A 17,883-nucleotide genomic window follows, 5' to 3' on the forward strand; every position below is an offset into this window, starting at 1 on the left:
ATATAGGATAAGCATACCGCTATCCTATTTGGTGGATGTTTACAATTGAGTTTGCCATTAGCGACACCACTGAGGCTCCTCGAAACAACTGATCTATGAGAACTGCATGGCAAGATATTGGATGACTTTCGCAATTTTTCCAGATACTTGAAGGAAGATTTGTATTGGTGTATTTAACAGATGCTGGTTAATAGAGCATTCCAGACAGTAAACTGCTAGATAACAGAGATTTTGCCTCTACATTAATCTAGTCAAATGTGTTGCATTGGATACAAGTTCATTCAGTGTGCTAACCATTGCAGCACTGCAGCACAGAACGTTATGAACCTAAAAAATAAAGTGACTCAGTTATATTCTTATCCATCAAATATCGAACGTTAAATACAAAATACAGTGTGTTATAAGCAATGTAGTAGTTTAATTCACACTTAAAAATGCAATCGAATGAATTGCTAACATCGTGAAGTATTTATATTCTGATGTACATATGTGTGTACATATCATTAATATATGTACAAACACCGCTGGGATCTGTTGCAATGGTGCGGAGATAAAAATAGGACACTGTGATGGATGTCTCAGCCCAAAATGTCACTGACTTTTCTCAGCCTTTATTCTTCTGGGCAAAATACCTTCGGTAATAAGGAGTTGTACATATTCCAGTGGATATTCTACGCATGTGAAGGTGAGCATTAGCAACGTCCATTTCGGAAGCATGATTTGGGACACAATCTTGACTTTCATCTAGCAGGGTAGCTATCTTTTTAACATAGCCACCACCGATTAGCATGGTTGGCTACGTACGATGCGCAAGAAGTTCAACAGGTGCTCGATCCCTCGAATCATAACGAATCTCTCCGGTGGAAAAACAAGTACCAGGAACTGAAGAAGCACCCAGCATGTGGAGCGAAATGTCAAACATAACTCCGAGCAGCACACGATGAAACCTAGACACACATTAGAGAGGTACACAGCAGCACGACTGTGAACACATGCGTGGTAAATAAGTACCACATTGTCACAAGTCGACATTCGATGTTCTGCGAGTTGATTGTGCTCAGGCAAAGTAATGTGGAATAAACACCACTGGCTCACGGCCTGCAAGAGAAATGAGTGCCACCCAATGTTTGAGCATAGCGTCACTGTGACTTTGACCTTTAGGATTAATGGATTTCTGTAAGATTCTACCCTCTTTAGTATATGTTTTTTTAAAAGTCAATAGCACCTGTGTTCATGTTTGATAGCACACATTCATTTACGGTTGTAAGAAATGCATATAAACTAGAATAATAATATAATTAGACAAGCTGGGAAGTGGAATATATTGTATGCATATGGGGTGACGCAATAGCTTCCCATTAGTTGGCAACATGTCCTTTTATCACATGCACCAAGTCTGTTTGTCACTTCATTACTGCATGAAATCCACAATTACTAATACATATTACAGCCCCTGGATAACTTAGAATTCGTAGGGTTTAGCGTTAATGCCGGATAATCAGAAAGCCAGTTTCTCGAGCGTAATGGTTCTGAGCGAGCAGCTAATGTATCATAAACATGAGATATGCGTGCTGTACCCGGTGATATGTGACCACTGACTGTGTTGGAGTTGTGCTTTTTTAGGATCTATTTCATCTTTATTGTGTGTCATGGCGTAATGTGATAAGTGCACAAAATAAATGCAGTAAATTAATGCATGCATAACTTACACACAGCTTCGTGCTGTGCTGCCTCACATCTATAACGTGCATGTTACATTTTCATGAGCTAAATAATTCGTTTTGTTTTTATTTAGAATGATTCTTCAGATGATCTAGGTTGAACGGTAGTGCATATGGGCCAGGCAAATTATTTTACGATCTGGAAAGAATTATGGCACATTTACATTTGAAAGTACACTGCCATATATGCAATGAAAATACAGTGCAACTTCACAATGCAATGGCTCACTGGGGATTGAGGTAGAGGCGGATATGTGAAAAGGTTACTCGTGTGAACATCTATAGAGCATGAGTTATATCATGCACAAATAGGTTACTGAACAAAAATAAAGCACAAACTGCTTTAAAAGTGCGTTGCTTTACTTAAAATGTTTGCAAATGCATGTGAGATCAACGAACTACATTGCCACGTATAAAACACATCAGATTTGTGAACAATGATAGACAATAATAGTTACACCATGCACAAATACCATACTGGCTATGAACAGTTATTTGGTCAGGATGGATATGCGACGATCGGATATGCGACGTTGTACTGTACTTCATAGCTCATCGGATTTTTCCAGTCTAAATATTTTTTTTTAATTCTGATCTTCCTGAGTGACAATGTGGTTACAGCACATGACTCAAAATCGTCTGACTTGCGAATTCAAATCCATAACCCCTTTTTCTGGAAATAAAATGTGTACCGCTTTGAGGGAATTCAGTGGTGGTTGTCTTATGGAGGGTAGCGGCCCCAACACTGGACTGGGGAATTTCCACCACTAGCTCACAGCTCTTCATAAAGATGTGCTCCACACCATACTTGTTTGAAATATAATAATTAAGCCACTCTGAATGTATATATGCAATAAAACTTTAAGACAACAATTTAATTATTCACGTAACTATTCTTTTAATAAATACATCACAATGAGAATGTATTCTGCATATTATGGAAGTGGATGTTAAAAACTGATTTTACTCGTTACTGACCCTAATAAATTAAAATAAACGTATACATTTTACATTTAGTGTGTTTGTTCATGTGCATGTTTAATTCTTCAGTCTGCCTGAAAAAAAAATACCACGTGAAGTAATCGCGTATACATAATAATGGTTTCCATGCAATAGTTTCAGACAGGTGGATTTGTAAGTGAAAAGATAGTTGGGAGAAGGGGACCAAAAATAATTAAGTTCTGCTTTGACCGGGGTTTGTGGGTAAATAAGACCAACAAAACAAATCGACTAAATCCTTAAACTCTCCAACGTGAAAAAAATGTCACCGCCTAAAATAACTGTAGTCATATTAAATTCCATTTGCCACAACCTTCCTGAACTATTTTACAAAAAAAAATGACTGATGTTTATGATAAACACATAGCCGAATATCCTCTATGTATGATAACATGTTTTTCCCTTTTTTATGGCAACAAATCAGGTATTAAGTTGTTAAAACACCAAACTGAAACCTTTTACAAGGAATCATGTCTGCATTAACCACAATGCTTGTGGCCAGAATGCAAACAAAAAACACACTCTGATAAAATATACATTGTCTTTGAAACTGATTGGTCCACACCAGAGACAGCTTTCTTTTGAGCCTCGTCTCAAACGGCGTCCTCTGGTCTAACACCTCGTCTCAAACACCGTTTGAGACGAGGTGTTAGACACCGTTTGAGACGTTTGAGACGAGGCTCAAAAGAAAGCTGTCTCTGGTGTGGACCAATCAGTTTCAAGGACAATGCATATATTATCAGAGTATGTTTTTTGTTTGCCTTCTGACCACAAGTTTTGTGGTTAATGCAGACATGATTCCTTGTAAAAGGTTTCAGTTTGGTGTTTTAACAACTTAACACCTGATTTGTTGCCAGAAAAAAAGGGGAAAAACCTGTTATCATATTTTGGTACTGGCAAAGGAGGTCCCATGATGTAGATCCTCTATCTAGATAACAGACTGTTGGAGCAAGTGGTGTTTGCCAGCACCTATGAATGCCAAAACGGCACGCGAGGGGTGGTGTGGCTAGCAGCATAGTGATGATGTTCTCATACTATAACTATTTTTTTTATTTTACCACGTAAGGCCCACTGAGCTATATAGCTCTTTTGCATAAGTGATCTGGCCATAAATGATAGCTCAACGAAGTGGCTTATTACATGCAAATTTATAGCAGACAAAAACTCTAAAACACTGTACCAGGCATTCATTTACGACGGAATAAAAATATCGGAGGTCCAAGGTGCGTTCATATTTTTGTCACTGATGTTGTTCATGAGCGGAAATCGAACTTAGCTGGGTTCGTGGCGCCATCAAAACACGAATGAACGCACATTGAATAGTCGGGCTTGCATTATCTATCAGGGTGGCCACAGCTCGTGTATCCTGTGCACTCGCATTTATGTATTGCAGTGTGAACTGAGGGTCCCCAATTCTCTCTCCAAATCAAAGAGCATTCTGGGACAGCTGCACGGAAAATAAATTGGCGATATCCATCCTGCAGAGAGAGAGAGTGCTTCCCCAAGATGCATAATCTCCAGCCGGGTGACACATTAATTATTAACACATCCCAGTGTCGCAGAGCCACGGTTTACTCACACATCAGCCTCCCTTGCACAGACGCCCGGCGTTTAATGGCTTTCCAGAGATTCTGTCCTTGCAGCTGTGAGAAGACTCCCGCCAAGTTGGGGACAAGGTCAACGCCTACCAACGTCTTTTTTCTAAAAGACACACAACGTGCGCTAATTAACCTCATGCAGATAAAGGAAATGGGGTGTTTAATATTTTACCGGTAAAAAAATTACAATTGGCTCCACTTATATTACATTTTCGAGAAATAGCAAAAAAACGAATGATCTCTGCGTGTGCGTGCTCACACACACACACACGCACGTGTGAGCAATCTATAATTTCGCGCACCTCCAATTAGCATGGTTGGCTACAGTGCGAAAGAAACTCAACATACACACATAATGTCACACAGGAGATATTTGTGTTTTTTTATATCACTTTTTTTGCGAGAATGTCACACAGGAGATATTTGTGTTTTTTTAAATCACTTTTTGCGAGAAAAACGTTTGGCAAAAGAACGGCAAGTTGGATCAGTTGAGAAATTCAGGTAGTGAAACTGCTCATCATGCTGGTCTGTAAACTCATACCATCTGGGTCTGCCCCCAAGCCTGTACCACTTGACGCGGAGCCTCGAATTCTGTTTCGACAACAAATTTCCACTGGGTTTAGCGGTACAGGAGTGACCGAAGTCTTGCATCGGCAGCATCACCAGCACTGCCCGGATTCGCATTCCCACTTGAGTGACGAGGGTTGTCACCTGTACCGGCTTTCTCAGGATGGTCCTCTTTTTTGAGGTAGCTTGTCCTGGGACATCTGCAAGTCTTCCTGGGTCATTAAAAGTCCTGGTTTTTGTCACTTGCATAAAAATACAGAACTCGGGAAAGCACATTCGCATGTATTTCACCCTTCTGATGGTATTGTGAGATATTCTTCTTTACAAGATATCAATCTAGATTTTTAAGATATGTCCTGGTTTTTGTACCTCAGAGTTGGAAACCCTACGTGTGTCTCGGTATGACCAGTGAATTCCGAGGTCCTCTATCCGAGTCCACTTGACTTAGAGTTACTAAAGAGAATGATGCACTGGGAAGGGAATATTGCGATGAATTTCCAAATGTGCGTGGAATCTCATGATCATTATCATAAATGATCTATTCAATTCCGGATTACCTAGTTAGCAACTGCACATAGGCTGATTTAATCACTCCATCTCGTCGGTAGATGTCCTTTCTTTTGCACACTTTTAAATGTGTGTTGCATTTTCTTTATTGATATACGCTTTTCTGAAGCGCATGTCCTAGCATATTGTAAGCTTGGATAAAATCCCTTCTTCTTTAGACACAGCGGTATGTTGCCTTTCGTTATAAATTTCAGCTATTCAAAATGCTTAAACTGACTTGTCCACCTCTTTATTTCTATTTTTATTCCTGTCCACTTTCAATAACTGTCGACGTACCCATGATCTGCATTCCAACATGTACAATTATTCTGTTGTGATGGATTTTTCTCATTATAAAAAAAAATGTGATTTTTTTTCCAGCATTAGCCAAGCTAGCATTAGCACCATAGTTTGGAAGTGGGGATTGCACATGTATGGTTTCCAGAGGCAGTCTTACACTGTGCTGATGAGTCCTAATGAGTATGAAATTAGTCCACAGTTGTCTATCACTGCATTACTGATGCTGACAATCGGTCACATTTTCTCAAATCTAATGTGATAGTGACCTTAAGACAAGAGTACCATAAAGCACTTTTTCAGGATATGCTGATGCTTTTGGTATAATGTACAAAGGCTGTGTGCTTTTTTATACATTCCAGGGTGTTGTTAAAAGATTACAGTCGTGTTCCTGTGTTCAGTAACCCCAATTGTTTAGTGAGCCTTCTTTTATCTGACTTTTGTTACATACTTTGGCAATGTATTCATATCATCTTAGTGTGGCTATTTTTTATTATAAAAGTTTGTTGCTTTTATTTATAAATATGATTAGTTTAAGCTTCGCTTTGTAGGAGCTTGGCTAACTAGACTTTTACTGATTTTAATGTTTTTCCATAGTCCAGAACCGGATTCAAGTACTGCAGGCTTTTGGGTTAGATCGTGTAAATATAAATGTCGGGTGGTAGCGGGTTTAATGACACATTTTCAAGTACGCGAACTAACCCAAAAACATCTGTTATGGATAATATTGGTCGCAAAAGCCTACGTGTTAAACTGTACGTATATAGTCCCTGGACGAGAAAACCTTGCCTGCTCCCACAATTGGTCGCAGTCTATAAGTTGTGTTATCCTGATTCCGATCAACTTCCTTAAACTAAAATGCATACCAGCGATACGAGGCCAGTTGGTGTGCAGTTCTTCACGTGAGGTTTCAAACTCTTTTTGGAGAGAAGATTGAGGCATTATTTATCTCACCTAACGTATATTTATGAAGCACATTAGTTGCTAGGCACTTTACAGCAATTGTAAAATCATATATAACATGAGAGTGGTTGAGATAAAGAGTGGGGTTTTTAAAGGCGGTGGTGTCATCATTCTACTTTGTGAACAAGTTGAACAATTGGTCCCGTTTCTTTGATGATGGCCTCAGTTATTCTATCTGGTCCAGGAGTGGTCCACTTCTTTGTGCTGTGAAGGGCGGAGTTGACTGCTCAAGTATGACATCTGAAACGTCCTGCTCTTCATCTGATAGTCAATGATTCCTGTGGGCAATGTGATTTCGTTTACTGATAAGATCGGAATAAAATACCTTCACTAAATGTAACATTTCTCTCTCTCTCTCTCTCTCGTGAGTTATGGTTCAATATTTAACCATAAGCGCTACCATTTATTAATTGCAAATATTCAACCTCACGTCAGCTGCGTTCTTGCTCCCATTGCTCTCTATTTTGTCCACAATTGTTGCTGCATTGTGTTCTCTCATTTATTTTCCTTATTGAGGTCTTTATAGCCAATGTGGAAATATATATGGGTATACATCGATATAATTAAATTGGCATTAAATCCACAAACATGCATGAATCGGAATAATAGTGGCAATTTCCTAAATAAACAATTCGATGCATTTAATTGTGAGAATAATATCGATATCTTTTTTATTGAGGGCAGAAATGAACATGTGTACTGGCACTTCTTTTGTTCATGGTCATAACGTTACATCTCCTTTGTAAAATGACTGCTGACACGTGTCTTTGAATTAAAAATGAGCACGACTTTAAACATGACCATATGGTCACTTACAGTGGTATTTAATAAATGTTTGTTTCTGGTGTGACATACACGCGCACTTTGTCCTTGAGCTATCTGAAAGGAGTGATTACATTTCATAACCCAACAGAGTCCACATCATTAGCAGACACATTGCATTTAATACTGCACAAAGATGCATCATCCATGAAAGGCAGCAACATATTCATGCAAAGGCACATTCAATCAGTGCATTCGAAAATAGCGTGATTAATTCCTAATTAGTTGGAATTCAAATTCGTAAGGCCACAGACATGGCGTGATTAGTTCTTGGAATGCCGATATGTGTAAGTGCATAGGAGTAAGCACACGAAGGCAACGGTACATTGCAGCTTTGAACGGACGACCTTCGTTTGAATGCCTCGGCTGCACCGATATATTTCTATGAACAACTTTTCAAGAACCTTGAATTTGTTGGGAAATTATAACATGTTTGAAGGCAATTATTTCCAGCAATGATGCTGCTCTCTACAGAAGCAACATTCGAGGTGTATTGAGTTTTAGTTTTCTTTACAGACCAGCAACAAAAAAGGGAAAATTGTAGACAGACGATTGTGACTCATCATTATCATTGACCACAATCAATCCACTGCTGGATCAAAATCTCCCCAAATCACCACCACACGTGGGCCAATTTCAAGGCACCATCTCAAAGTTACAAGGTGGTCAGCTTCTCAGGTGCTTTCCCTCCTTTGACTGCCACTCAGTAGGTATGGTTGCCCATTGGCCATCATCCCTTGTACAGACGCGTCTTGCTCACGCTCACTTACTTTTCTAATCAGTCAATATGATGTCTCTAAGCTGTGCACGTTTTCTTTTTTGCACTCCACAGCCCCTCCTGTGAAGGTTTCCTGGCTTGGTTGGGAAGTTGGGATTGAAGTCTGGGATGTGCTTTTTGGTTTGGTGCCATTTCTTAATTTGTTCATTCCCTTTTCATTTTGATTGGTCATCGAGTTTTCATTTGCTTGGTGTATATGTGTGTGAGTGTTGGGCTTCTTTCGTGCCTTGCGAAGTCAACCGCATATATGGGATTTAGTCCTTATATGTAATTAATCTATAGCGTTGTTGGACGCGTTTGGCATGAATTACACTATATAAAATGAAAGTATTATTACTGTTAATCCGTGAGTCCCTCTCTCTGTCTTAACTATTTTCCCAAGAACGCATCTCTCCATGCACCTACATCGCAGGATTAGGAGAGATAGAGGCAACTATGGAAATCCTAGATCCAGACTATTGACAATGGTTGATGATGATGATGTTGATGATTACACAACTGGATATGCAATTCTACACGATAATGTAAATTACAGCAATATTGTAGAAGGAGTTATACGCTGAAATTTCACGTAATTATAGTCGAATGTGCTTACAAACAGAAATATCTAAACGTCAATTAGGCCCTCAAAGGTTATGGCCTAGAGTTTAATTTGTTTCATCGGCCATAGTCAACCGAACATTCTAAATGTATTTACATCTCAAGTTAAACATTTGCAACTATACCATTCCCATCACCGGTGAACTGATTAAGTATCTTCCTGTGTAATGTGACATTGACAGCAATAGTTTAAATGGGAAAAGTATGCTGCCCGTACAGAAAAAAAACATTGCTAGTGTTACCATGTGTAACAGTGTTACCATGTGTAACAGTGGCAATGACCGTTTGGGAGGAGTCCGTTACAACTGGAGTGTTTCTACAGTGAGGTAGCAGTACACCATGCAGGTAAAGGCAAAGTCCTGCAATATTTTGCTGATGCAACTGTTTGCCCAAGAGCCTCCACTACAGGGTGCTCTAAAGATCCACCAAGCACATTTAGCCTACTCTTCCATGCTGGACAGACGTCTTTGAAGACGTGGGAGTGCCCAAAAAATTAACCCACCATACACACCCTGCCCATTGATTGTGGTGTCTATATTTAAAATTTCTGGATAGATAGTGGTCGTGAAAAATTAAGCAACTTTCCAATTGCATCTGCTATCAAGCTGGTTGGGAATGTCTTCTGCTATGAAGCAGAGCCATTATCTGAAACGCCGTCTATTACACATTTCATTTAGGGCAGTGTTATTGAAGAATGTGTGTGCTTGTGCACCACTGCCAATGCATGATGACATGTTTTTTTGTTAAAACAATCTGACTAGTTCTCAGGTGCCGTATGCAGTATGATATTACATTACATTCCAAAACATGGAGTAATGCAAAATCATATGGATTACTGTAATTTTCTAAAGTCATTCTCCCAGTAATGAGTGTACACATATTGTGCTATGTACACTTTGCACAAACATTTATGTATGTTAAGTAAATCCTGCCTAAGCACGATCCACAAACGAAGCTCAATAAGCCTAATAACTAAATGCTATATGTGGCACATTAGGAATGGATCACTCTTTTAATTATGTCCTTGTGCAGCAAGGGAGTAAAGTGTGGTTCTGTGAAAGTCCTGATGTGCTGTGCAGTGCATCAATGCATGTGTGTACAGCAGCATGTGATGACTGAGTCGGGCCTGTAGGTGGCTGGCAGGGTTAATGAATAACCGCACGTGTAAACCAGCCACATGGTTAATGGCGTCTCGGAAGAATTGCTGCGTGTAACACACGCTGTTGCATTTTACAGGTAAAGGACCCAAAGGTTGTTTTTGATCGTTATATAAATGTTCTAGACTTGTTCTAGACTTTAAGCTTGGCTTTGAATTGTTCGTTTGTGATATATGCAATTAGAGGCGTTTTAGCACTGTGCATTGTAAAGGGATGACGCACTGTAATTAGTTACTGTCATTGTAATTCTCTAACTCTAATACTGTTTAGTCTATAACCATGCCCATGTACCCAGAGTATGACTACTTGCAATGCTATTGAGAATAGAACACATGTAAAGTAGTAATTTGTACAATGGTGAGATACAGTACGTATACTGTACACATACAGTACATATAATGGGTGTAATATACCGATATAAGTGGATGGTATAGATAGACATAGAGCTTAGGATTAAAGTAATAGTCGAATAGTGATGTGCAAATGTGATTGTCAAAGACAAGGATGGTTTATAAGTAGTAGAATTGGGTTTAAGAGAAAGGGTTAATGAATAACCGCACGTGTAAACCAGCCACATGGTTAATGGCGTCTCGGAAGAATTGCTGCGTGTAACACGCGCTGTTTCATTTTACAGAGTGACGGTGCTGTTCTTCACAAGATTAATATTAACTACAATAAATAAATGTGCTTGCCCTCGATTTGGAGCACCTGCACACGTCCTTCATTTCGAGTGTGCAACATATATTTACAATTAACTAAGACAATCTCCATATAAATATGAAAAGAGATCTAAAATAACTAAAATATCACCAATCCTGCAGTGAAATGACAGCCTCTCAAAGGCGTAAGAAGACTTCATTCACTGCAGTGTGGGAGATATTTTATTTATGGATCAGTTCTGTTCTCACAACGAGACATAAATGAGTTTTGTACTCATGCCAAGCAAACGTTGCCTGGCTAACCATTGTTATAGAACACCCAGTGCCAATGCTATTTCTGTAATAATTCTGCCTAGATTTGGAGGAATAACATCATACATTTGTACTCTCATTTCACATTTCGCAATTCATGTGGGGGAAAAGTGCTCGTGTCGAACATAATCTAGACAAGTAAATGGCTTTCTGAATCGTCTGTACATGCAAGGATTGACACACTTGTCACCGATTCATGCTCACCATTTCATTCAATGCGTTTTTATGCATGCACAAGACAATGCTTAAACAGTATGGCTAATGTAAAACGAATTTCCTCATGCAAAAAAGATTCGTTACTGGGTTATTCTTTTTTTACAGTTTACAGATATTCTATCATAATGCTCTTCCAGTCGAGATAATATTTAGTGTGTGGATTGTATCTCTGCCAGTGGACGGGTGAAGGAGAAGAGAGCGCGCTGTAAGGCTAGTGCTTGAAACGGAAACACTCCTCCCAACAGTGGCCGCACTTGCGAGAAACTACAGAATCGCTGAACACTCATCCGTTAGCGAACGGGAGAATACAAGGGAAGGCAAGAGAGGCAGATGAACTGCGAGTCATTAAACCTGAGAGGTGATTGGATGGCGAGACTGCATGAGACCACAGTTAAACAGGCTTGCATATGCATCGCAGCCCCTGCGAGTCTTTACTGGGTACATATTTATGTTGGGCGTGTATTATGCATCCAATTACGCGCATAATTGTGCGTGCAAGAATATATTTGAACTTTAAACACATTTTAAAGAAGTAAAAGTGCAGAAAACATTGTAGTAAGAAAATTGCATCGAGTATAATTCAAAACAATGATAATAATAGGACTATACAGTGGTTAGGAAAGAGAAAACGCTGCTGGATGAAAGAAGGCCTCCCAACATTGTCTCACTGGGGGTTGTTTGCCCATACTTCACCATGCCGTTCAGTCCGGGTTGGTGAGTGCATCTCCATTTCTGGCCCCTCGATGATTTATGTACTTTTTACTTTACTTTCTTCATCCACCCTCACAGATGGCGTCACGACTTCATAAATTGCTGTAATTATTTCTGAATATGTATTATGACCACCTTGGTATATGTGATATTGAATGCATTTATTTCTATTTCATCAAATATCTTTCTATAATCCACGAAAGCCAAACATTGTGGTATTTGAAAGTAGTTTTTTTCATGGGATCTGATAAATGGCACACATGTTATGAAAAATAAGATTAGGTTTGAAGATGTTCAAACACCAAATAGATACCTTTTTCAATAAAATCAAGTCGATGTTTGAACATACAAACAAGCATGCTATGATAGAGGTTTTTTGGGGTGTTAGATCGCGTAAATATATAAATGTGTCATTAAAACCCGCCACAACCCGACACAGCCAACTAGTAAGGGTTGTCACGTAAACATAACATGCCAATTCGTCACTAGTACAGTACACCGGTGTGTTGGAGAGCCAAGCCACAACATGTACAATGTGAGTATATTTACGCGATCTGTTCTGCCCCACTTCAGATATGGGGGTGTGCTTACAGAGGAACTTCCTGATATGGTGTTGAGTTTGGTCACGTGACCAGGAAGTTACGATTTAAGGTTCTCTCAGCCACGAGGAAGAGGTGTCAGCCATTACACAGAGTACAAAATGGAGGCACAATTAGCGTCTCAGTGAAGACAGGTGCATCTGTTCATTGTGGGACTTTAAAAAGCATTGTCTGTAAGTTTTTTTTTATGTTCTTATAATACTGGGAATGCTGTTATAATGTTAGGATTGACATAATGCTGTAAATGCCTTTATGATGCTGTTAATTTGTTACGATGAATATGAGGCCTAGTTAATAACGAAGCCTGCCACTTGCATTATTGTTAATGTTAATTGTAGTTGGATAAGTCGAGCCAGACGTGTGCCCATGCCACTTTAATTTGTTCTTGAGAGCAAGAATGAAGAATTATCTCATCCACAGTTCAGTGTTATGTGCAGCACTGCAGTATGGTGATGGCAGAAAGTGACCTTATTTAACACGGTATATTATTCTCTTATTTTATCGCTATTCAGTGCTAATGTAGGTGCCTGGTCCATCCATGACCTATTGCTGAGTTTCATGTTATCTAAGACAATGATATGATGTTGCAGTGTTCATTACTTGTATTGATATTGCAAGTATTAACATATGCTGCATTTTGTGCTGTGTTGTTCCATCAGTTTTACCTCATTTTACTCATTAAATGCATTGGAGTCACCCTGGCTCTGAAAGTTTATTGAATGCGAGGATAACTACTCTGATAGTGGTGCAACACAGTGCACAGTGAGGGCGAGATTGTTAGAAGACATCCTTTTTGAGATCTAAACCAGCCAGCTCCTCAGGCTTAGAGCTCTCAAGCAGCCAGCTCAGCAGTGAGTCTACATTAATCTTGTGTTGCAAGCATCGCAGCATTGAATTCCACAGTTCAGCAGGGAGACATGCTGAAGCATGTGAATTAAGCAATCCAGGACTTCCCATCCTGCCTAAAGATGACCAAGGGATTTCAAGGCCCCAAAGAGAGGTCAGGCTGACACAACAGGCCTTGGAAAGCTATGACGCTGAGAAGCAAGATTTTGATGCCAGGATACAAAGGGCATGGGACCGGGTTGAAGCAGATATATCTGAAGCTCAAAACGCCGCAGACACAGTGGCCTCAATTCAGCGGGCCATACATCGAGTGAAGGTCAGCAGTTTAAGCTACAAGCTGCTGGCAAATAAATACATCTCCCTCATGAAGAAGGTGAAGACAGACGAGGGCATCAAGGGAGTGCACATTCAAGAGCACTTCCTTGAACTGCTCGATGAAAATGTGAAGGAAGTGATACAAGATGCAATGGATCACGTGGAGGGCTGAATAGAAACACGATCTCAGCACTCTGTCTCATCCAAGTCCAATACAAGATCTATAAGCTCAGCACACTCACAGTTATCATCTGCCAGTATGGCAGCGGCTCAGGCAAAGACAGCAGCAAAAGCAGCAAACGCTCGTATTTCCTACATGGCTGAAGAGGAAGCCATGCTAATTAAAAAGGCCCGCATACAAGAAAAAGCAAGCAAGGCAATTGCTGCCACACGGAAGAAAGCAGAACAAGAAGAGCAAGAGAGTCTATTAGTGGCTACTGCTACACTGAAGAAAATTGAGCTGGATGCTAAGTTAAGCACCCTACAGCTCAAAAAAGAAGCAGCTGCTGCAAAGGCCCAGGCAGAGGTGCTCGAAGCAGCATCCAATCTGGATAAGGAAGGGAATTGGAGTGAGTTTGGCACTCAGATGCCTGTCAAGGACCATGATCAACTTACGAGAAAAAATGTTTTGGACTGGTCTGAACAATGCACCAATACTCCTCAACCAACCGATACTGAACAAAAGGTGGATGTCAAGGCATCACCGCCTCCATACCGAGTAGACATGAATGCTGTCTACAGGAATGGTGCAAATGCATACCCTGCCCTGGCAGTTAATCACCGACTCAGCGTCGCACATGTGGGGTCAGACTAGGATGCATCAGGTCAGACCCACATTCCAGACAGTCACATAAAGGGATCAGTCCAATGTGATCGAAACTTTTTGGGCCCACAATCCAACGCCGTGAATGATGACATGCAAGGCAATACCAGGAAGCCACGAGGAAGGGGTGTAAGCCATTACACAGAGTACAAAATGGAGGCACAATTAGCGTCTCAGTGAAGACAGGTGCATCTGTTCATTGTGGGACTTTAAAAAGCATTGTCTGTAAGTTTTTTTTTATGTTCTTATAATACTGGGAATGCTGTTATAATGTTAGGATTGACATAATGCTGTAAATGCCTTTATGATGCTGTTAATTTGTTACGATGAATATGAGGCCTAGTTAATAACGAAGCCTGCCACTTGCATTATTGTTAATGTTATTTGTAGTTGGATAAGTCGAGCCAGACGTGTGCCTATGTAACTTGAATGTGTTCTTGAGAGCAAGGATGAAGAAGAATCTCATCCATAGTTCAGTGTTATGTGCAGCACTGCAGTATGGTGATGGCAGAAAGTAACCTTATTTAACACGGTATATTATTCTCTTATTTTATAGCTATTCAGTGCTAATGTAGGTGCCTGGTCCATCAATGACCTATTGCTGAGTTTCATGTTATCTAAGACAATGATATGATGCTGCAGTGTTCATTACTTGTATTGATATTGCAAGTATTAACATATGCTGCATTTTGTGCTGTGTTGTTCCATCAGTTTTACCTCATTTTACTCATTAAATGAATTGGAGTCACCCTGGCTCTGAAAGTTTATTGAATGCTAGGATAACTACTCAGATAGTGGTGCAACGCAGTGCACAGCGAGGCCGGGATAGTTAGAAGACATCCTTTTTGAGATCTAAACCAGCCAGCTCCTCAGGCTTAGAGCTCTCAAGCAGCCAGCTCTGCAGTGAGTCTACATTAACCTTGTGTTGCAAGCATCGCAGCATTGAATTCCACAGTTCAGCAGGGAGACATGCTGAAGCATGTGAATTAAGCAATCCAGGACCTCCCATCCTGCCTAAAGAGGACCAAGGGATTTCAAGGCCCCAAAGAGAGGGCAGGCTGACACAACAGGCCTTGGAAAGCTATGACGCTGAGAAGCAAGATTTTGATGCCAGGATATAAAGGGCATGGGACCGGGTTGAAGCAGATATATCTGAAGCTCAACACGCCGCAGACACAGTGGCCTCAATTCAGCGGGCCATACATCGAGTGAAGGTCAGCAGTTTAAGCTACAAGCTGCTGGCAAATAAATACATCTCCCTGATGAAGAAGGTGAAGACAGACGAGGGCATCAAGGGAGTGCACATTCAAGAGCACTTCCTTGAACTGCTCGATGAAAATGTGAAGGCAGTGATACAAGATGCAATGGATCACGTGGAGGGCTGAATAGAAACACGATCTCAGCACTCTGTCTCATCCAAGTCCACCACAAGATCTATAAGCTCAGCACACTCACAGTTATCATCTGCCAGTATGGCAGCGGTTCAGGCACAGACAGCAGCAAAAGCAGCAAACGCTCGTATTTCCTACATGGCTGAAGAGGAAGCCATGCTAATTAAAAAGGCCCGCATACAAGAAAAAGCAAGCAAGGCAATTGCTGCCACACGGAAGAAAGCAGAACAAGAAGAGCAAGAGAGTATATTAGTGTCTACTGCTACACTGAAGAAAATTGAGCTGGATGCTAAGTTAAGCACCCTACAGCTCAAAAAAGAAGCAGCTGCTGCAAAGGCCCAGGCAGAGGTGCTCGAAGCAGCATCCAATCTGGATAAGGAAGGGAATTGGAGTGAGTTTGGCACTCAGATGCCTGTCAAGGACCATGATCAACTTACGAGAAAAAATGTTTTGGACTGGTCTGAACAATGCACCAATACTCCTCAACCAACCGATACTGAACAAAAGGTGGATGTCAAGGCATCACCGCCTCCATACCGAGTGGACATGAATGCTGTCTACAGGAATGGTGCAAATGCATACCCTGCCCTGGCAGTTAATCACCGACTCAGCGTCGCACATGTGGGGTCAGACAAGGATGCATCAGGTCAGACCCACATTCCAGACAGTCACATACAGGGATCAGACCAATGTGATCGAACCTTTTTGGGCCCACAATCCAACGCCGTGAATGATGACATGCAAGGCAATACCAGGAAGCCACGAGGAAGCGGTGTCAGCCATTACACAAAGTACAAAATGGAGGTACAATTAGCATCTCAGTGAAGACAGGTGCATCTGTTCATTGTGGGACTTTTAAAAGCATTGTCTAAAACATTTTTATGTTCTTATAATACTGATAATGCTGTTACAATGTTAGGATTGACATAATGCTGTAAAGGTCTTTATGATGCTGTTAAATTGTTATGATGAATATGAGGCCTAGTTAATAATGAAGCCTGCCACTTGCATTATTGTTAATGCTAATTATAGTTGGTTAAGTCGAGCCAGACGTGTGCCCATGTAACTTTAATGTGTTCTTGAGAGCAAGGATGAAGAAGTATCTCATCCATAGTTCAGTGTTATGTGCAGCACTGTAGTATGGTGATGGCAGAAAGTGACCTTATTTAATAGAGTAGATTATTCTCTTATTGTATAGCTATTCAGTGCTAATGTAGGTGCCTGATCCATACAGGACCTATTGCTGAGTTTCATGTTATCTAAGACAATGTTATGATGCTGCAGTGTTCATTCATTGCATTGAATGAACACTGCTGTATTTTGTGCATTGTTTTTCCATCAAATATACCTCGTTCGATTTATTAAATACGTTGGAGTCAAATGTTCACCCTGGCTCTGAAGGTTTATTGAATGCGAGTTTAACTACTCGGATAGTGGTGCAATGCAGCGCACAGTGAGGCCGAGACAGGATCTAACCCAAAAAAAAACTCTTATGGATGATATTAGTCGGGAAAGCATACGTGTTAAACAAACAAGCTTTAATAACATATGCATTGTTTTTGAAAGTTATTGGCCTACACCAGAGAGAGACTTCTTCATGGCCTAGTCTCACCAGTGTCAGACCAGAATATGCCAGACGGCGAACAATACAAAGACAATGCACATACCAGAGCATCTATAGCTTTGAGTAAGCAGCTATAGCATGCATGTTGCCAATGGTAGAAAAAAACAGTGGCCTCTATGTTGTCCATTATTCAGTTCTCCTGAATCTCTGGTCTGTAATTCGAATAATTGTCTCCCTTGTGAATAAAAGAATGTCTGAAACATCATTTTACAATTGAGGTAATGCATGTATGTGTAAACGTATGGAAAATGTGTTATGATGTCCACAGTTATTCTATTTGGTTTAGGAGCTTTCCATCCAATCATATTTTTTAAGTGTGATATTAAAAACCACCTCATC

Source organism: Lampetra planeri, chromosome 14 (assembly GCF_965212315.1).
Source record: "Lampetra planeri chromosome 14, kcLamPlan1.2.h2, whole genome shotgun sequence".
NCBI lineage: Eukaryota > Metazoa > Chordata > Hyperoartia > Petromyzontiformes > Petromyzontidae > Lampetra > Lampetra planeri.